This window comes from Balaenoptera physalus, assembly GCF_965194825.1.
Source record: "Balaenoptera physalus genome assembly, chromosome: 1".
In the NCBI taxonomy this organism is placed as follows: Eukaryota; Metazoa; Chordata; class Mammalia; order Artiodactyla; family Balaenopteridae; genus Balaenoptera; species Balaenoptera physalus.
Window position 1 is genome coordinate 29,928,401 of NC_138882.1, and position 21,708 is coordinate 29,950,108.

Sequence of the window (21,708 nt, forward strand, 5' to 3'; positions counted from 1 at the left end):
TTTCAGTGCTTGTGATTGGTCTGTTCATATTTTCTATTTCTTCCTGGTTCAGTCTCGGCAGTTTGTGCCTTTCTAAGAATCTGTCCATTTCTTCCAGGTTGTCCATTTTATTGGCATAGAGTTGCTTGTAGTAATCTCTCATGATCTTTTGTATTTCTGCAGTGTCAGTGGTTACTTCTCCTTTTTCATTTCTAATTCTATTGATCTGAGTCTTCTCCCTTTTTCTCTTGATGAGTCTGGCTAATGGTTTATCAATTTTGTTTATCTTCTCAAAGAACCAGCTTTTAGTTTCATTGATTTTTGCTATTGTTTCCTTCATTTCTTTTTCATTTATTTCTGACCTGATCTTTATAATTTCTTTCCTTCTGCTGGCTTTGGGGTTTTTTTGTTCTTCTTTCTCTAATTGCTTTAGGTGCAAGGTTAGGTTGTTTATTCGAGATGTTTCCTGTTTCTTGAGGTAGGCTTGTATTGCTATAAACTTCCCTCTTAGCACTGCTTTTGCTGCGTCCCATAGGTTTTGGGTCGTCGTATCTCCATTGTCATTTGTTTCTAGGTATTTTTTGATTTCCCCTTTGATTTCTTCAGTGATCACTTCGTTATTAAGTAATGTATTGTGTAGCCTCCATGTGTTTGTATTTTTTACAGGTCTTTTCCTGTAATTGATATCTAGTCTCATAGCGTTGTGGTCGGAAAAGATACTTGATACTATTTCAATTTTCTTAAATTTACCAAGGCTTGATTTGTGACCCAAGATATGATCTATCCTGGAGAATGTTCCATGAGCACTTGAGAAAAATGTGTATTCTGTTGTTTTTGGATGGAATGTCCTATAAATATCAATTAAGTCTATCTTGTTTAATGTATCATTTAAAGCTTGTGTTTCCTTATTTATTTTCATTTTGGATGATCTGTCCATTGGTGAGAGTGGGGTGTTAAAGTCCCCTACTATGATTGTGTTGCTGTCGATGTCCCCTTTTATAGCTGTTAGTATTTGCCTTATGTATTGAGGTGCTCCTATGTTGGGTGCATAAATATTTACAATTGTTATACCTTCCTCTTGTATCGATCCCTTGATCATTATATAGTGTCCTTCTTTGTCTCTTGTAATAGTCTTTATTTTAAAGTCTATTTTGTCTGATATGAGAATTGCTACTCCAGCTTTCTTTTGATTTCCATTTGCATGGAATATCTTTTTCCATCCCCTCACTTTCAGTCTATATGTGTCTCTAGGTCTGAAGTGGGTCTCTTGTAGACAGCATATATATGGGTCTTGTTTTTGTATCCATTCAGCCAGCCTGTGTCTTTTGGTGGGAGCATTTAATCCATTTACATTCAAGGTAATTATCGATATGTATGTTCCTATTCCCATTTTCTTAAATGTTTTGGGTTTGTTATTGTAGGTGTTTTCCTTCTCTTGTGTTTCTTGCCTAGAGAAGTTCCTTTAGCATTTGTTGTAAAGCTGGTTTGGTGGTGCTGAACTCTCTCAGCTTTTGCTTGTCTGTAAAGGTTTTAATTTCTCCATCGAATCTGAATGAGATCCTTGCTGGGTAGTGTAATCTTGGTTGCAGGTTTTTCTCCTTCATCACTTTAAGTATATCCTGCCACTCCCTTCTGGCTTGCAGAGTTTCTGCTGAAAGATCAGATGTTAACCTTATGGGGATTCCCTTGTGTGTTATTTGTTTTTTTTCCCTTGCTGCCTTTAATATGTTTTCCTTATATTTAATTTTTGACAGTTTGATTAATATGTGTCTTGGTGTGTTTCTCCTTGGGTTTATCCTGTATGGGACTCTCTGTGCTTCCAGGACTTGATTAACTATTTCCTTTCCCATATTAGGGAAGTTTTCAACTATAATCTCTTCAAATATCTTCTCAGTCCCTTTCTTTTTCTCTTCTTCTTCTGGGACCCCTATAATTCGAATGTTGGCGCGTTTAATGTTGTCCCAGAGGTCTCTGAGACTGTCCTCAGTTCTTTTCATTCTTTTTTCTTTATCTTGCTCTGCAGTAGTTATTTCCACCATTTTATCTTCCAGGTCACTTATCCTTTCTTCTGCCTCAGTTATTCTGCTATTGATCCCATCTAGAGTATTTTTAATTTCATTTATTGTGGTTTTCATCATTGCTTGGTTCCTCTTTAGTTCTTCTACGTCCTTGTTAAATGTTTCTTGCATTTTGTCTATTCTATTTCCAAGATTTTGGATCATCCTTACTATCATTATTCTGAATTCTTTTTCAGGTAGACTACCTATTTCCTCTTCATTTGTTAAGTCTGGTATGTTCTGACCCTGCTCCTTCATCTGCTGTGTGTTTTTCTGTCGTCTCATTTTGCTTATCTTACTGTGTTTGGGGTCTCCTTTTCACAGGCTGCAGGTTCGTAGTTCCTGTTGTTTTTGGTATCTGTCCCCAGTGGCTAAGGTTGGTTCAGTGGGTTGTGTAGGCTTCCTGGTGGAGGGAACTAGTGCCTGAGCTCTGGTGGATGAGGTTGGCTCTTGTCTTTCTGGTGGGCACGTCCACGTCTGGTGGTGTATTTTGGGGTGTCTGTGGCCTTATTATGATTTTAGGCAGCCTCTCTGCTAATGGATGGGGCTGTGTTCCTGTCTTGCTAGTTGTTTGGCATAGGGTGTCCAGCACTGTAGCTTGTTGGTCGTTGAGTGAAGCTGGGTCTTGATGTTGAGATGGAGATCTCTGAGAGATTTTTGCCGTTTGGTATTACGTGAAGCTGGGAGGTCTCTTGTGGACCAGTGTCCTGAAGTTGGCTCTCCCACCTCAGAGGCACGGCCCTGATGCCTGGCTGGAGCACCAAGAGCCTTTCGTCCACACGGCTCAGAGTAGAAGGGAGAAAAAATAGAAAGAAAGAAAGAAAGAAAGAAAGAGGCTATAATATAGTGAAGTAAAATAAAGCTATTGTAAAGCAAAGCTATACAGACAAAATCGCACCCAGAAGCATATACATATACACTCACAAATAAAGGAAAAGGGGAAAAATTAATATATCCTGCTCCCAAAGTCCACCTCCTGAATTTGGGATGATTCGTTGTCTATTCAGGTATTCACCAGATGCAGGCACATCAAGTTGTTTGTGAAGTTTTAATCCGCTGCTTCTAAGGTTGCTGGGAGAGATTTCCCCTTATCTTCCCTGTTCGCACAGTTCCTGGGGTTCAGCTTTGGATTTGGACCCGCCTCTGCGTGTAGGTCGCCTGAGGGCGTCTATTCCCCGCACAGACAGGACGGGGTTAAAGGAGCAGCTGCTTCGGGGGCTCTGGCTCCCTCAGGCCGCGGGGAGGGAGGTGTACAGAGGAGGCGGGGTGAGCCTGCGGCGGCCGAGGCCGGCGTGACGTTTCACCAGCCTGAGGCGGGCAGTGCGTTCTCCCGGGGAACTTGTCCCCGGATCACGGGACCCTGGCAGTGGCGGGCTGCACAGGCTCCCGGGAGGGGCGATGTGGAGAGTGACTTGTGCTCACACACAGGCTTTTTGGAGGCGGCAGCAGCAGCCCCAGCGTCTCACGCCCGTCTCTGGGGTCCGTGCTGATCGCCGCGGCTCACGCCTTTCTCTGGAGTTCGTTTAGGCGGCACTCTGAATCCCCTCTCCTTGCGCGCCGCGAAACAAAGAGGCAAGAAAAAGTCTCTTGCCTCTTCGGCAGCTGCAGACTTTTTCCCGGTCTCCCTCCCAGCCAGCTGTGGTGCGCTAACCCCTTCAGGCTGTGTTCACGCCGCCAGCCCCAGTCCTCTCCCTGCGATCCAACCGAAACCGAAACCCGAGCCTCAGCTCCCAGCCCCGCCCGCCGAGCAGACAAGCCTCTCGGGCTGGTGAGTGCTGCTCCGCGCCGAGCCTCTGTGCGGGAGTCTCTCCGTTTTTTTTTTCTCTGCGCCCCTGTTGCTGTGGGGTCTGCGGTGATCGCCGCGGCTCGCGCCCTTCTCTGGAGTTCGTTTAGGCGGCGCTCTGAATCCCCTCTCCTTGCGCGCCGCGAAACAAAGAGGCAAGAAAAAGTCTCTTGCCTCTTCGGCAGCTGCAGACTTTTTCCCGGTCTCCCTCCCAGCCAGCTGTTGTGCGCTAATCCCTTCAGGCTGTGTTCACGCTGCCAGCCCCAGTCCTCTCCCTGCGATCCAACCGAAACCGAAACCGGAGCCTCAGCTCCCAGCCCCGCCCGCCCCGGCGGGGGAGCAGACAAGCCTCTCGGGCTGGAGAGTGCTGCTCGGCGCCGAGCCTCTGTGCGGGAATCTCTCCGTTTTTCCCTCTGCGCCCCTGTTGCTGTGGGATCCGCGTTGGTAGCTGCGGCTCGCGCCCGTCTCTGAAGTTCGTTTAGGCAGCGCTCTGAATCCCCTCTCCTCGCGCACCAGGAAACAAAGAGGGAAGAAAAAGTCTCTTGCCTCTTCGGCAGCTGCAGACTTTTTCCCGGACTCCCTCTTGGCTAGCTGTGGTGCACTAACGCCTTCAGGCTGTGTTCACGCCGCCAACCCCAGTCCTCTCCCTGCAATCCGACCGAAGCCCGAGCCTCAGCTCCCAGCCCCGCCCGCCCCGGCGGGTGAGCAGACAAGCCTCTCGGGCTGGAGAGTGCTGCTCGGCGCCGAGCCTCCGTGCGGGAACCTCTCCGCTTTGCCCTCCGCACCCCTGTGGCTGCGCTCTCCTCCGTGGCTCCGAAGCTTCCCCCCTCTGCCACCCGCAGTCTCCGCCCGCTAAGGGGCTTCCTAGTGCGTGGAAATCTTTCCTCCTTCACGGCTCCCTCCCACTAGTGCAGGTGCCGTCCCTATTCTTTTGTCTCTGTTATTTCTTTTTTCTTTTGCCCTACCCAAGTACGGGGGGAGTTTCTTGCCTTTTTGGAGATCGGACGTTTTCTGCCAGCGTTCAGTGGGTGTTCTGTGGGAGCAGTTCCACGTGTAGATGTATTTCTACTGTATCTGTGGGAAGGAAGGTGATCTCCGCGTCTTACTCTTCCGCCATCTTCCCGAGGACCCCCAAGGTCATCTTAATGCCAAGTTGGGGGATAGGTAATTTCAAGCCCTAACTGAACAGCTTTACAGATGTGACTGACAACCCCCAAAGTTTGACCTTGATCCAGTGTTTTCTAGAGAGAGAGAGATACCTCATCTTGTTCCATCTTAGCTCACTTTATGGATTTAATACATATTTTAATGAGTATCTATGATGTGCCAGAAACTGTGTTAGACACCAAAAATATGGCAGCAAATGACCATGGTTCATGTTCTCAACAGTACAGTAGATGATTTAGTCCTCTAATTCTGGGATTATAAAATCAGAACATGCAGATGACATGAGTAGCACTCTGGGTGAGAAGGAGAGGCTGGAGAGAGTAATTCAGCAAGCATCGTACAAGGGGGCTGCCATTATTCATCTCCAGCAAATTGTATCTATGCTACAAAGTGATATTAGTGTTTCCATAGCTCTAATTTTTCAAAGGAATCTGGATACTTTGCCCATATTTCCTATATATTATCCCAATATTGCTTGTTTTACATTCTCTGTGAGGTGATGTAGAATAAATCATTTTTATGGTAATTATAATAATAATATATAAGAATAATATATAAGAATATATTATTAATTTCCAAATGACATATCTCTTATCTGTAAAACTAAGTCACATATTCACTTGCTTCATTTCCTACAGACATCTGTATAAACAGTGAGGAGGAAGGGACTTTTTATGCAAGCAAGGCATGGATGAAGTCATAGCAATATTTTTTACCTCTTCTTGTATTCTTCTGCTCTGAGTTAGGTCTATAGGTTCCTGTCTTCAAGAAGCCGATGTCTTCATTTTAAAACTGTAAATCTGATATTCCTCTCCTTCATCAAAAATAATGAAGATGTACAAGTATTAAAAATAACAAAGCCAAATACTTGCTTTCTTGCCTAATTTATTAGAGTTTTTTCCTTTAATCTGGGAGAAAAAATTAAATGGTGGTGGGACATATGAGACATTAGGCAGACACTGATTAAATGTGCTAAGGAGCACTCCAGGTACAGGAACAACAGGCTTGTATTTAGAGTTGGTCTGCCAAACCACAAAAGGAAATAAGAATAGAGCCGTTCTCTAACCACCTAATGTTGGGTTTTGCATTTCACTACAAGTTTTCATGCAGCATCTCTTTTCTAAGGTGCACTTCACTAAATAATGTGATATTAATTAGGCGCAAGTGATAGCCCAGAGAGTGGATTTCCATTTCCTCATTACCAAACAAGTGCTGTCTCCTGTGGGCACTAAGTCATCAGCCCAATGTAACATTAGTGTCATCATTTTAGCAAATCAGTTCTGGCTGGTAGCTGAAAATTGGCTAAATGGGATGTTCTCTTACATGCAGTCCTGGGAATGAGAAGATAATGGGTCTCTTCTTTAGGCAAAAGAATAATTAGCAATAAGGAGTTGACCAAGTTAAATTGTTTAATGATTTGCCAACACAGTGAGTGATACATTAAAATATCAAGAGTCTAATTCAGAATTGATCTGAATCAAAATGAACAAGAAAACCCCCAAAAGAACACCCATTAGCTGTCCCTTCTTCCCCTTTTAAGTCCAACCTCAAAGCATTTATTAATCAAAAACCTGACCTACCTGAGACAGCAATAATGAAACATTTCTTCTGTTTAAAAAGATGGGTCTTTAGGCAACATCTCAGGACTTCATAGGGTTTGCAAATTTCCCAGATTATTACTAATTCCCCAAATATTTTATCAACATAGTCCACCCTATGTACACTGGGTCATGAGGCAACCTAACTTATCTGGAACACTTGGGAAATTTTAGGTGTAGGTTAATTGGTAAAGGAGCTGATTTCCAGATACATTTCTCCAATTAAGGATATTCCCTCCACCAGGACCATGAGAACTTTTTGCTGGAATGTAAGAGCTGACCACAGAAACCTACTCACAATGTATCGGAGCATCGGTCTTGGTGTGCATGCAGACATGGCTACTTTATCTTCCACAGAAGAGAGAAGTGGGCACAAGAAGCTGTTTTGAAGATTAATAGAATGTATGCCAAATGTTTAAACTTCCTGGAAGGAGAAGAAGCCTTAGGGCAGCTGTCCCTAAGTGCGGCTCACCTTTAGGAACAGCCAGGGAGCCTCTTAAAAATAAATTCCCAGCCCAGTACTTCTCAAACGTCAATGAGCATAATAATCCCCAGGGGATCTTTATTAAACTTCAGATTCTGGTTCTATAGGTCTGGGTTGGACCCTCAAATTCTGCTCTTCTGACAAGCCCCCAGGTAATGGTGATGCTGGTAGTTCATGGTTTGAGAATCACTCCTGTAAGCATTGTTTTTAAATGCAATAATTCTTGTGAAAGTGCTTTGTAAATAATAAAGCATTACATAAATTCAAATATGATAATACTAATAAACAAGGAATGTGCTTTTAATTAATTAATTAATTAATTTTTGGCTGTGCTGGGTCTTCGTTTCTGTGCAAGGACTTTCTCTAGTTGCGGCGAGCGGGGGCCACTCTTCATCGCGGTGCGCGGGCCTCTCATCGTCGCGGCCTCTCTTGTTGCGGAGCACAGGCTCCAGACGCGCAGGCTCAGCAGTTGTAGCTCACGGGCCCAGTTGCTCCGCGGCATGTGAGATCCTCCCAGACCAGGGCTCGAACCCGTGTCCCCTGCATTGGCAGGCGGATTCTCAAACACTGCGCCACCAGGGAAGCCCCAGGAATGTGCTTTTAAAATAACTATTTTACAGTCCATCTTATATATACTGTAATATGGGTCTCAACATCTTTCTTTTTATTTTTAATTACTTAGTACTTCTAAATCCAATCTATTAACAAATTCTGTCAGTGCTATCTGCTCCTTTCACTCAGCATCAACTTTGTAAGATATATTCGTATTGTGCATAGCTACAGTTCATGCAGGGAAAAATTATGTTTTGATATAAAAACATGAATTTAAATCTCAAAATATCACACCCCATTCAAGAATAAACTCTAGATTAATTTTTAAAAGCTAAATATGGGAAAAAGCTATTGTAGAATATGGAAGTATTTATTAAACAAGATGAAAAATCACAAAGATAAATACTGATTGAATTGATCATATAAAATTTTAAACTGTCAGCTATAATAAAAAAATGTTACAAGTGACAATAGATACTCCATATATAGCAAAAGATTACTACCCAGAATTTATTTTAAAAACTCTTACAAAATTCATTTTATTTTACTTTATTGGAGTATAATTGCTTTACAATGTTGTTAGTTCCTGCTGTATAATGAACTGAATCAGCTATATGTATACATATATCCCCTCCCTCTTGGACCTCTACCCCACCCCCATCACACCCATTGAGGTTGGCACAGAGCACTGAGCTGAGCTCCCTGTGCTATATAGCAGGTTCCCCCTAGCTATCTATTTGACACATGGTAGTGTATTTATGTCAAACCTAATCTCCCAATTCGTCCCAGTCTCCCCTTCCCCCTCTGTGTCCACATGTCCATTCTCAATGTCTTCGTCTATATTCCTGCCCTGCAAATAGGTTCATCTGTACCATTTTTCTAGATTCTACATATATGCATTAATATATGATATTTGTTTTTCTCTTTCTGGCTTACTTCACTCTGTATGACAGACTCCAGGTCCATCCACATCTCTACAAATGACCCAATTTTGTTCCTTTTTATGGCTGAGTAATATTCCATTATATATATATGACATCTTCTTTATCCATTCATCTGTCATTGGACATTTAGGTTGTTTCTGTGTCCTGGCTATTTTAAATAGTGCTGCAATGAACATTGGGGTACATGTGTCCTTTTGAATTATGGTTTTCTCAGGGTATATCCCCACTAGTGGGATTGCTGGGTCATATGGTAGTTCTATTTTTAGTTTTTTAAGGAACCTCCATACTGTTCTCCATAGTGGCTGTATCAATTTGCATTCCCACCAACAGTGCAAGAGGGTTCCCCTTCCTCTATACCCTCTCCAGCATTTATTGTTTGTAGATTTTTTGATGATGGACATTATGACTGGTGTAAGGCGATATCACATTGTAGTTTTGATTTGCATTTCTCTAGTAATTAGTAATGTTGAGCATCTTTTCATGTGCCTCTTGGCCATCTGTATGTCTTCTTTGGAGAAATATCTGTATAGGTCTTCCACCCATTTTTTAATTGAGTGGTTTGTTTTTTCATATTGAGCTCCATGAGCTGTTTGTATATTTTGGAGATTAATCCTTTGTCCATTGATTCATTTGCAAATATTTTTTCCCATTCTGAGGGTTGTCTTTTCTTCTTCTTTATGGTTTCCTTTGCTGTGTAAAAGCTTTTAAGTTTCATTAGGTCCCATTTGTTTATTTTTGTTTTTATTTTCATTACTCTAGGAGGTGGGTCAAAAAAGATCTTTCTGTGATTTATATCAAAGAGTGTTCTTCCTATGTTTTCCTCTAAGAGTTTTATAGTGTCCAGTCTTACATTTAGGTCTTTAATCCATTTGGAGTTTATTTTTATGTATGGTGTTAGGGAGTGTTCTAATTTCATTCTTTTACATGTAGCTGTCCAGTTTTCCCAGCACCACTTATTCAAGAGGCTGTCTTTTCTCCATTGTATGTTCTTGCCTCCTTTGTCATAAATTAGGTGACCATAGGTGCGTGGGTTTATCTCTGGGCTTTCTATCTTGTTCCATTGATCTGTGTTTCTTTTTTTGTGCCAGTACCATACTGTCTTGATGACTGTAGCTTTGTAGTGTAGTTAAAGTCAGGGAGCCTGATTCATCCAGCTCCATTTTTCTTTCTCAAGATTGCTTTGGCTATTTGGGATCTTTTGTGTTTCCATGCCAATTGTAAAATATTTTGTTCTAATTCTGTGAAAAATGCGCTTGATAATTTAATAAGAATTGCATTGAATCTGTAAATTGCTTTGGGTAGTATAGTTATTTTCACAATATTGATTCTTCCAATCCAAGAACATTGTATATCTCTCCATCTGTTTGTGTCATCTTTGATTTCTTTCATCAGTATCTTATAGTTTTCTGAGTACAGCTCTATTACATCCTTAGGTATTTTATTCTTTTTGTTGTTATGGTAAATGGGACAGTTTCCTTAATTTCTCTTTCTGATCTTTCTTTGTTATTGTATAGGAATGCAAGAGATTTCTGTGCATTAATTTTGTATCCTGCAACCTTACCAAATTCACTGATTAGTTCTAGAAGTTTTCTGGTGACATCTTTAGGATTTTCTATGTATAGTGTCATGTCATCTGCAAACAGTGACAGTTTTACTTCTTCTTTTCCGATTTGTATTCCTTTTATTTCTTTTCCTTCTCTGAATGCTGTGGCTAGGACTTCCAAAACTATGTTGAATAAGAGTGGTGAGAGTGAACATCTTTGTCTTGTTCCTGACCTTAGAGGAAATGCTTTCAGTTTTTCACCATTGGGAATGATGTTTGCTGTGGGTTTGTCATATATGGCCTTTATTATGTTGAGGTAGGTTCCCTCTATGCCCATTTTCTGGAGAGTTTTTTGTCATAAATGGGTGTTGAATTTTGTCAAAAGGTTTTCTGCATCTATTGAGATGATCATATGGTTTTTATTCCTTAATTTGTTAATATGGTGTATAACATTGATTTGCATATATTGAAGAATCCTTGCATTCCTGGGATAAATCCCAATAGATCATGGTGTATGATCCTTTTAATGTGTTGTTGTATTCAGTTTGCTAGTATTTTGTTGAGGATTTTTGCATCTATGTTCATCAGTGATATTGGTCTGTAATTTTCTTTTTTTGTAGTATCTTTGTCTGGTTTTGGTATCAGGGTGATGGTGGTCTCGTAGAACAAATTTGGGTGCATCCCTCCTTCTACAGTTTTTTGGAAGAGTTTGAGAAGGATAGGTGTTAGCTCTTCTCTAAAAGTTTGATAGAATTCTCCTGTGAAGCCATCTGGTCCTGGACTTTTGCTTGTTGGGCGATTCTTTTGTTTTGTTTTTTTTGGCTGCATTGGGTCTTTGTTGCTGCACATGGGCTTTCTCTAGTTGTAGTGAGTGGGGGCTACTCTTCGTTGCGGTGCATGTGCTTCTCATTGCGGTGGCTTCTCTTGTTGCAGAGCTCAGTAGTTGTGGCACACAGGCTTAGTTGCTCCACAGCAAGTGGGATCTTCTTGGGCCAGGGCTCGAACCTGTGTCCCCTGTATTGGCAGGCAGATTCTTAAGCACTGCACCACCAGGGAAGTCCCTGTTGGAAGATTTTTAATTTCAGTTTCAGTTTCATTAGTTTTGATAGGTCTGTTTATATTTTCTAATTCTTCTTGGTTCAGTCTTGGAAAATTGTACCTTTCCAAGAATTTGTCCCTTTCTTCGTGGTTGTCCATTTTATTGGCATATAGTTGTTTGTAGTAGTCTCTTATAATCCTTTGTATTTCTGTGGTGTAAGTTTTGATTTCTCCTTTTTCATTTCAAATTTTATTGGTTTGCATCCTCTTCCTTTTTTTCTTGATGAGTCTGGCAAAAGGTTTATCAATTCTGTTTATCTTCTCAGAGAACCAGCTTTTAGTTTTATTGATCTTTGCTATTGTTTTCTTTGTTTCTATTTCATTTATTTCTGCTTTGATCTTTATGATTACTTTTCTTCTACTTACTTTAAGTTTTCTTTGTTCTTCTTTCTCTAGTTGTTTTAGGTGTAAGGTTAGATTGTTTATTTGAAATTTTTTTTGTTTCTTGAGGTGAGATTGAATTGCTGTAAACTTCCCTCTTAGAACTGCTTTTGCTGTGTCCCATAGGTTTTGGGTTGTTGTGTTTTTGTTGTCATTTATTTCTATGTATTTTTAAAATCTCTTCTTTGATTTCTTCAGTGATCTCTTGGTTATTTAGTAGCACACTGTTTAACCTCCATATATTTGTGTTTTTTACAGTTTTTTTTCCCCTGCAATTGATTTCTAATCTCATAGTGTTGTGGTCAGAAAATATGCTTGATACGATTCAATTTTCTAAAATTTTCTGAGGCTTGATTTGTGACCCAAGATGTGATCTATCTTGGAGAATGTTCTGTGTACACTTGAGAAGATAATGTATTCTGCCACTTTTGGGTGGAATGTCCTATAAATAGCAATTACATCTATCTGGTCTATTGTGTCATTTAGAGCTGTGTTTCCTTATTTATTTTCTGTTTGGATGATCTGTCCATTGGTGTAAGTGGGGTGTTAAAGTCCCCTACTATTATTGTGTTACTGTTGATTTCCCCTTGTATGGTTGTTAGCATTTGCCTTATATATTGAGGTGCTCCTATGTTGGGTGCATAAATATTTATAATTGTTATATCTTCTTCTTGGATTGATCCCTGGATCACTATGTTGTGTCCTTCCTTATCTCTTGTAACAGTCTTTATTTTAAAATCTATATTATCTGATATGAGTATTGCTACTCCAGCTTTCTTTTGATTTCCATTTGCATGGATTATCTTTTTTTCCACCCTTTCATTTTCAGTCTGTATGTGTCCCTAGGTCTGAAGTGTGTCTCTTGTAGACAGCATATATATGGGTCTTGTTTTTGGATCCATTCAGCCAGTCTGTGTTTTTTGTTTAGAGCATTTAATCCATTTACATTCAAGGTGATTATTGATATCTATGTTCTTATTACCATTTTCTTAATTGTTTTAGGTTTGTTTTTGTGGGGTTTTTTCTTCTCTTATGTTTCCCGCCTAGAGAAGTTCCTTTATCATCTGTTGTAAAGCTGGTTTGGTGGTGCTGAATTCTCTTAACTTTTGCTTGTCTGTAAAGCTTTTGATTTCTCCATCGAGTCTGAATGTGATTCTTGCTGGGTAATCTTGGTTGTAGGTTTTTCTCTTTCATCACTTTAAGTATATCCTGCCACTCCCTTCTTGGCCGCAGAGTTTCTGCTGAAAAATCAGCTGATAACCTTATGGGGATTCCTTTTTATGTTATTTTTTGCTTTTCCCTTGCTGCTTTTAATATTTTTTTCTTTGTATTTAATTTTTGTTAGTTTGATTAATATGTGTCTTGGTGTATTTCTCCTAGGGTTTATCCTGTATGGGACTCTCTGTGTTTCTTGGACTTGGGTGAATATTTCCTTTCCCATGTTAGGAAGTTTTCCACTATAATCTCTTCGAATATTTTCTCAAACCCTTTCTTTTTCTTTTCTTCTTCTGGGACCCCTATAAATCAAATGTTGGTGCATTTAGTGTTTTCTCAGTGGTCTCTGAGATTATCTTCAATTCTTTTCATTCTTTTTTCTTTATTCTGCTCCTCAGCTGTTATTTCCACCGTTCTGTCTTCCAGCTCACTTATTTGTTCTTCTGCCTCAGATTTTATGTTATTGATTCCTTCTAGTGCATTTTTCATTTCAGTTATTGTCTTATTCTTCTCTGTTTGTTTGTTCTTTAGTTCTTGTAGATCTTTTAAAACATTTCTTGTAATTTCTCAATCCATGCCTCCATTCTATTTCCAAGATTCTGTATCATCTTTACTATCATTACTCTGAATTCTTTTTCAGGTAGGTTGCCTATTTCCTCTTCATTTGTTTGGTTTTGTAGGTTTTAACTTGCTCCTTCATTTGTGACATAGCTTTTTATCTTTTTTTTTTTTTTCATTGGTGGGATTGTGTTCCTGTCTTACTGGTTGTTTGGCCTGAGTCTTCCAGCACTGGAATTTGTAGGCTTTTGGGTAGAGATAGGTCTTTGTGCTGAAATGAGGACCTCCAGGAGACCTCATTCCAATGAATATTCCCTGAGGTCTGAGGTTCTCTGTTAGTCCAGTGGATTGGGCTTGGAGCGCCCACTGCAGGAGGTCAGACCTAACCCCTAGTTTGTGAACCAAGATCTTGCAAGCCGTGTGGGGTGGCAAGAAAAAAATTAAAAAAAGGAATAAAAGAGCAGAAAAGAGCAGAATAATAACAAAGAGTAAAAAATAAAATAAGATTAGAAAACTAACAGATGTGTTAGGAAAAATTAAAAAATAAAATATAGATGAAACAACAACCATCAGGTAAATCAGAACCACAAAAGCCAAAAAGAGGAGGAAAAAAATAAAAAGCCAGAAAAGGCCTTGGCTGTGGGGGACTGGGCTTAAGCAGAGGTGGGGTTTAGGAGGTGGGCGGGGCCTATGCTTAAGACCCACAGGACTGGAATAGGCCCTGGGCAGGGCCGGGGGTGGGGCTTAGGCTCAATGCGGTCAGAGGGGCCCAGGAGTGCCTTGGCTTTGGAGGGTGAAGGACCAGGTCCAGGACCCCAGCAGGCTCCCTGGTCCCAAGTGGGTGGGGGAAACTCTAGGTTTGTTCCCCCAATCCTCGATCCTCTGATCCCAGAGGGTCCCTGCCCATTGGCCTCTCTTCTTCATGCCCCTAGGACCCACATAGCCAGAGGGGGCCCCGGAAGGCAGGGGACCAGAACCGTAAGCCTCACCGGCTTCCCAGGGCTGAGTGGGTAGGGGAAATGCCCTCTGTGCCTTCCCTGATCCTCGGATCCTGGAGAGCCCCTCCCTGTCCACCTCTCCGCTTCTCCCCTGCCTCCCTCTACACCCCTAGGACCAACGTGGCCCAGAGAGGACCCTGGAAAATGGAAGACCAGACCTGGGAGCCCAGCAGGCCTCCTGGGGCCCGAGTGGGTGGGGGAAATGCCCTCCACACCTCCCCTGATCCTCCAATCCCGGAGAGCCCCTCCCCATCCACCCTCTTCTTCTCTCCCCACTTTGCTCCTATGCCCCCAGAACCCACACGGCCCAGAGGGAGCCTCAGAGGGTGGAGGACCCAGCCCAGGAGCTCACCAGGCTTCCCCAGCCCGATTGGGCAGGGGAAATGCTAGGCGTGCTCCCCCCTGATCCTCTGAGTCCCCAAGGGTCCCTCCGGTCATTGGAACCCCTCCGCTCTCACAGCCACCCCTCAGGGGTGCTGGTCCTGTCTGGTTTCCACTTCTCCTCCCCCCTTACTCTCCCCCATGTCCTACATAGTCGCTCAGGGGTTCCTCCCATCTCCTTGGGCATTTAGGTCCCCCACCAGCATCTGGCAGATGCCCTAGTTGTGGGGAGATGTGGACTCCACATCCTCCCACACCACCATCTTGACTCTGCCTCCTAAAATTCATTTTAAAAATGGTAAATGATGCAATAGAAAAATAGTTTAAGAACAAGCACATCACATAGGGAAAAAACCTAATTGCTAATAAACAGCCAAAGAGCTCAACCACACTTGGGTAATCAGGGAACATGAGTTAAAACATTAAGCTACCATTTCATACTCATAAGACTGGCAAACATTTTTAAGTCTGACAATACAAAGTGTTGGTAAGAGCAACACTATTAATAGAGTGACTGTAAATTGGAAATGCCTATGTTGGAGAGCAATCTGACAATTTTTAGTAAAGCTATGTTCCTTTCTGCATTTCTACTTCTAAATAAGAAGACATGTAAATTATTGTTCATTGAAATAGTTGTATTAAAATAAAGACAGTGACCACTATAATGAGCGATAAAGAGCTTATTTACTTGCCAGATGAGAGAAGACATGCAAGTCAAGAAATTCATTGAATCAGTCTCTAGGGGGAGGGAGTGGGGTAGAAGTTGAGGGCTCCTGGAGGCTATATTAATTATTGCTAACTATAGATTGGCGCTTGCTCTCTGGATAAGGTAAAATGACTATCATCTATACACAGTTGATTAAAACAAGTAAATGTTGAAGGAGAAAAACATAGCTTAATATATGAAACCAAGAAGCTGAACTTATTGTTTACTTAAGAAAGGGGCAGTTATGCTGGTCTGGTATAATATCATTAAGCAAAGCAAACTTGCTCATCTCATATGTAAGGTTCTTTGGGACGTTTACTTTGGGTAGTGATGATTACAGATGCAGGAGGAGGTTGGTGATTATGTTGGTTACAGAGCATATTTTGTGTAGTTATGGAGGAGGGAGTGGGTCAACATCAGCCTTTAGAAGCATATTAACTGGAGTGAGTGTGATACTAACTGGCTGCCTTTCAAAGCATGGGGCTGTGTCACTGCTGGGTTTCAGAGGTGTTCTTGCTGAAGTGAGTTGCCATTGATTTCATAGAGGGATTTAAAATCACTTCTGGTGTTTATTTGTTATGGTGGCTATAGGCCTATCATTGATTGAATAAATACAGTTAAACCCAATTCTGATGTTTATTTATTACTTCTAAGAATAAGAAGAGTTTTATCTTTCTTATTCTCAGGAAAGAGATTTTAATTAGGTCACTGAGAGTCTGATAAACCAAGGTCACTCCAAGTTTCTAATCACCAATCTTCTGCTTGTATCATAAATATAATACTGGGATTAAATTTGTACCACTGATCTAAAGCCACAGATAAAGGAAGTTTTAAGTAAAAGACAATCTCCTTCTCCCAGTACTATATTCTAGTTCAGTCAAATTCTGACAGACACCATTCTCCTCAGCTTCTGTGATTTCTAATTTAATAGAGATGAACACAGTCTTCTTTGAAAGTTTCTCTGACAAATTTTCTCTAAGAAAAGACAGAAGTTGCTGGAGGAAATACATAAGGAGTATAAATAAACCCTCTCTTTTGTTGACGTAATTGGAACATGGAATTTATTCACATATGCAGTTATAAGAAATAATAGAGATCCCATATACAATTTTTACCACTTTCTCTCAATGGTAAAATTTTGCAAAACTATGGTATAACATCACAACGATGATATTGACACTGATGTAATCTATATTCATCTGATTCACATTTCCCCAGTTTTACCTGTACTCATGAGTGTGTTGGTGTATGTGTGTGCACGTGTGTATTAGGTATGATTCACTTTTATTACCTGGGTTAAGTTCATGTATCCACCACCATAGTCAAGATACTGAGCACTTCCAACACTACAGGGTTCTCCTGTGTTGATTTTTATAACTAAACTCCCTCCTAACTCCTTTCCCACCCCTAACCCCAGGAAACTGTTAATCTGTTCTCCATTTCTAATGTTTCCCCATTTCAAATATTTATGTAAATGGAATCATACAATATGTAATCTTTGCATATTGGCTTTTTACACTTAGCATAATTATCGGGAAATTCATTCAGGTTGTTGGTGTGTGTCAATAGTGTGTGCCTTTTTATTGCTGAGTTTCATTGCTGAGTTATTCCACAGATGTACCACAGTTGGCTTAACCATTTTCTGCATTGGACTGTTTCCAGGTTTTGGCTATTATGAATAAAGCTGCTATGAACATTTGTATAAAGGTTTTAGTATGAACAGAAATTTTTATTTCTCTGGGATAAGTGTCCATGAACATAATTGATAGGTCATATGGTAATTGCATCTTTAGTTGTATAAGAAGCTGCCAAATGTTTCCCAGAGTGGTGGTACAATTTTCCATTCCCACCAGCAATGGAAGAGTTTGTTTCTCTGTATCCTTGCCAAGTTTTGTATAGTCACTATTTTTTATATTAGCTGTTCTAGTATAAGCTAACATTTAGGTGTGGCTAAGCCTAACTCGTGGGTTTTTTTTTTGTTTTTTGTGTTTTTAAAATTATTTATTTATTTATTTATTTATTTATTTATTTATGGCTGTGTTGGGTCTTCGTTTCTGTGCGAGGGCTTTCTCTAGTTGTGGCAAGCGAGGGCCACTCTTCATCGCGGTGCGCGGGCCTCTCACTATCGCGGCCTCTCTTGTTGTGGAGCACAGGCTCCAGACGCGCAGGCTCAGTAATTATGGCTCACGGACCTAGTTGCTCTGCGGCATGTGGGATCTTCCCAGACCAGGGCTCGAACCCGTGTCCCCTGCATTAGCAGGCAGATTCTCAGCCACTGCGCCACCAGGGAAGCCCCTAACTCGTGGTTTTAATTTGCATTACCATGATGGCTAATGGTTGAACTTCATTTTACGTGCTTATTTTCCATCTGGATATCCTCTTTGGTGAAATATAGGTTTATGCCTTTTGCCCGTTTTCTAACTGGATCTTTTGGTTTTTTTTTTTAATATTGAGTTTTGACAGTTCTTTTCATGTTCTAGATGCTAGTCCTTTGATGGATATGGTGGTTTGAAAATATTGTCTCGGAGACTGTAGCTTGTCTTTTCATCTTCTTTACATGGGCTTTCACAGATACCAAGTTTTTAGTTTTAATGCAGCCTAATTTGTCTATTTTTTCTTTATGAATCCTGCTTTCAGTGTCAAGTCTAAGAATTCTTCCTAGGCCTAGATCCTAGAAGTTTTCTCCTATTTTTTTCTAAATGTTGTTTTAAAGTTTTACATTTTGCATTCAAGTCCAAGATCCATTTTCAGTTCATGTTTACGTAAGGTGTGAGGTTTAGGTCAAGGTTCCTTTATTTTCAAAAGAGTATTTGCCCTATGTATTTACCAACACATACACACACACACACACACACACACTAAAACCTTAGACTTAAATAGAAGCTATAATTCAAAGGAGCAAAGCATCAAACAGTTGTTTTTCATTATATTCACAAAATTACCAGATGAATAGCATTTTTCACTTTTCCTCCAGTTTTGAAATCTTATAAACACTGCAATGGGGGAAACATAAAAATCTAATGGAGCATTCTTACCTTCAATTTTTATTTCATACTGAATTAGTCATCATAAACCTACTCAAATGACTGTTGGATTCCCATTGCAAGGCAGAGGGAAAGAAGACAAAAATTTTGGAAAAAGATGGCATGGCTGGAAGAATGATTGCAAATTTGTAATAAAGTGGCATCATAGAGGATGTGGTTAGGAAGTGATATCAACAGAGGTAGATAGGGAAGATATTTCTGGGTCTCTTCCTTTCTCTCTCTCTCTCTCATTAGTCAGCAAAAACCTTCAGTCTCATTTATTTTTTTAAGTTACCTTATTCATCCTAATTATGTCAAAGAACTCATTTGGGTTTTAAAAACAACACAGGAGGATGACAGATTTAGACTGTAATTGTATTCACAGTGTATCAGGGGCACAATATTGGAAGTCGTGAAAACAGAGCTAACCTCCCAGCCTCCTACAAAACTGAGGGAAATACTATTTATTAGCTCACAGTTTCAGGACTTAAACTGGTTGTTGTTTTTTACAGTTGGGGTTAAAATGCCTCTAAGGTGTGAGTCTTCATTCATCATTAAAAAGGAAGTGAATGACTAGGACTCTTCTAGTCAGAAGCAAACAAAGTTGCTTCTAGCTCTAAGGAAGAAGTCACTTAGAAATGTGAGTTGAGGCTTTCTGGAAGTTATCATCACTCCCAAATCTGTCCTCAAACTTTTCTTATAGCCCAATATAACCTCTATCTTCAACTTATTCCAGAGTAAGAGCACTGGGTCCCAGGGCAGTGTGCTTACAGAGACCCCTAAATCAGTATACACCTCACTTAAGTCAGAAACTGTGAGCACATTAAAATACGTTGGTGCTCGTTAAATCTGAGAGAATTGGTCTCATACGAACTGAGAGAGTTGAGACACTGTAGGGAAAACTGGTGTCCTAAAAGGGAGGCTAATGAACCTCCAAATATATTTCCTTACTTCAAATTGGGTCTAGGACCAAGCCTGAGGATCAATTTCATTTGCAAACATTTATTAAGCAATAACATCTGCCAGACTTAGCTAAACACTAATACTACAGATGGCTTAAACATAGGCTCTGCCTTCCACAGAGATCTGGATTGAAATCCCTGCTTTGTATATGCAACTAACTTTACCTCTTGGTACAGTTTCCTCACTGGAAAAATTAGAACAATAGTAAGACCTGTTTCATAGGGATTCGGTGAGGATTAAATATGATATTTTAAATATAGCTTCTGACACCAATAGGGGATCAATATGTGGTCAGACACAGCAAAGAAGAATCAAGGAAGTCTCCTCAGAGAAAGTTATGCCTGAATTGAGCCTTGAGCTGTAACACAGATTATGCACATAAATGGCAGAGGGGATGACATTCAGGCATGGGGAATAGCATAAGCCATGCCTCAGATGAGAGGTCAACACAGGGAAATATGAGTGTGGGAAGGAAGGGGGGAGGGGAAACAGAAGTTATAAACGTTCAATGTGCTTGGAGCAGAGAGGCTGAATGGGAAGTGACAGGAAATGACACAGCACTAGTGGCTGAGCTCATCTCTGGTAGGACAAAGAAGTTTGAACTTTGTCCCTAAAGTTTTGTGGGGTGTCACTAAAGAATTTTAAGAAGGGAGCAAAACAATCAAACTTGCTTTTAGAATTATCACTTAGGCAGCAAGATAGAGAATGAATGAGAACTGTAAGTCAAAGCAGCAAGTGTTAATTAAGAGACTGATGGGAGCTGCAGGTGTTCCCAGCTACGGCACTGAATCTAAAACTTTGTGACTAATCAAAAGTGGAGAGTGAGGCAGATGAAGGCATTTAAAAAGAATCTAGATTGCTGGTTTGGATGACTGAGTGGGTGATAGTATGACCAATTGAAACTAAAGACATAAGATAAAGATTTGGGGCAGGGAAAAGGAGAGGTAACAAATCTGGTTTGGCACATGTTTGGTTGGCAGAACCTCTGAAACATACAAATGAAGCTGTCTAGCAGAAAGTTAAATTTAAGGGTCTGAAGCTTAGGATAGCAATTTAGGAATGTGGGAGTCTGACACCATGCAAGACCACTCCAGGAATGTGCACAGAATGAGAGGGCCACCTGGGAATGCCAATGTAGCAAAAGACAATCACAGAACCTGGAGTACAAGGAGAATGAGAATGGATCTGTTGAGATGGAGATGTTAAATTTTGAGATGTTCGTAATCACAAATGAAAACACTTGATATTGATATAGATTTATAGGTATGGAAATCTCTACACACATATCTGCAGCAATTTTTAACATCACTCCAAGTTAGTGATGAGTGAGGAAGAACCTAAAAGCTGGAAAACTCAGATAACCATGTGACTAAATGTGGCAAATATATGGTATAAATTATCAACTTATTTACTTTCTGGCATTTTAAGAGGGTCTGACCAATGAATATGAAAAGTAAAGAGATTAATCTACCTAAGATTTTAGGTGAGTAACTCCTAGTGTGTAAGGATTGTGTCTAATTCACACTGCCTGACACTCAGTGGAGCATCACATGCAAGGAAGCCGTTATTGCCCACACCCTGTGCTAATATCTGCAAGTTGTGTCCACTTCAAATCCTACTGCATTTGTTAAGGGGAGACTCTGGCTGCAAATGCAATGGGTGCTTTTACAATGAGAACCCTCAGAATGGAAGAACACTCCATAAAGGTATAAGTGGGAGACATGCATTGCCCTTACAATGTAAGTGGGGGGCAGGCTGAGAGACTGGGACAACTGAGTGAACAACACAGGGAGCATGGCATTGATGGCTTCTATTATTCCTGGAGATAAGTTTCCTGAGCCCAAGTGTTTAGGTTTTCCAAAAATCATTTATATGGGATGCACACACGATAATGATTAAGAATATGAGTTGTGTTTTTTTTTAAAATTAATTAATTTATTTATTTATGGCTGTGTTGGGTCTTCGTTTCTGTGCGAGGGCTTTCTCTAGTTGTGGCAAGCGGGGGCCACTCTTCTTTGCGGTGCGTGGGCCTCTTACTGTCGCGGCCTCTCTTGTTGCGGAGCACGGGCTCCAGACGCGCAGGCTCAGTAACTGTGGCTCATGGGCCCAGTTGCTCCGCGGCATGTGGGATCTTCCCAGACCAGGGCTCGAACCCGTGTCCCCTGCATTGGCAGGCAGATTCTCAACCACTGCGCCACCAGGGAAGCCCAAGAATATGAGTTTTGTTATACCCGAAACTAATATAATATTGTAAATCAACTATACTTCAATTAAAAAA

The 21,708-nt window shown here is 40.8% G+C and overlaps 2 long non-coding RNA genes across 2 annotated transcripts in view; one reads left to right on the forward strand and one right to left on the reverse strand.

Moving 5' to 3' along the window:
- Positions 1 to 21,339, reverse strand: part of LOC309665210 — a 402,660-nt gene extending 381,321 nt beyond the window's left edge. Inside the window, exon 1 of the long non-coding RNA XR_014266271.1 lies at positions 7,456 to 21,339. This is a non-coding gene — a long non-coding RNA (uncharacterized lncRNA). The remainder of the gene's footprint in view (positions 1 to 7,455) is intronic.
- LOC309665233 overlaps positions 1 to 21,708 on the forward strand; it is a 91,032-nt gene that overhangs the window by 47,029 nt on the left and 22,295 nt on the right. The gene's annotated exons all lie outside the window — the stretch shown is intronic.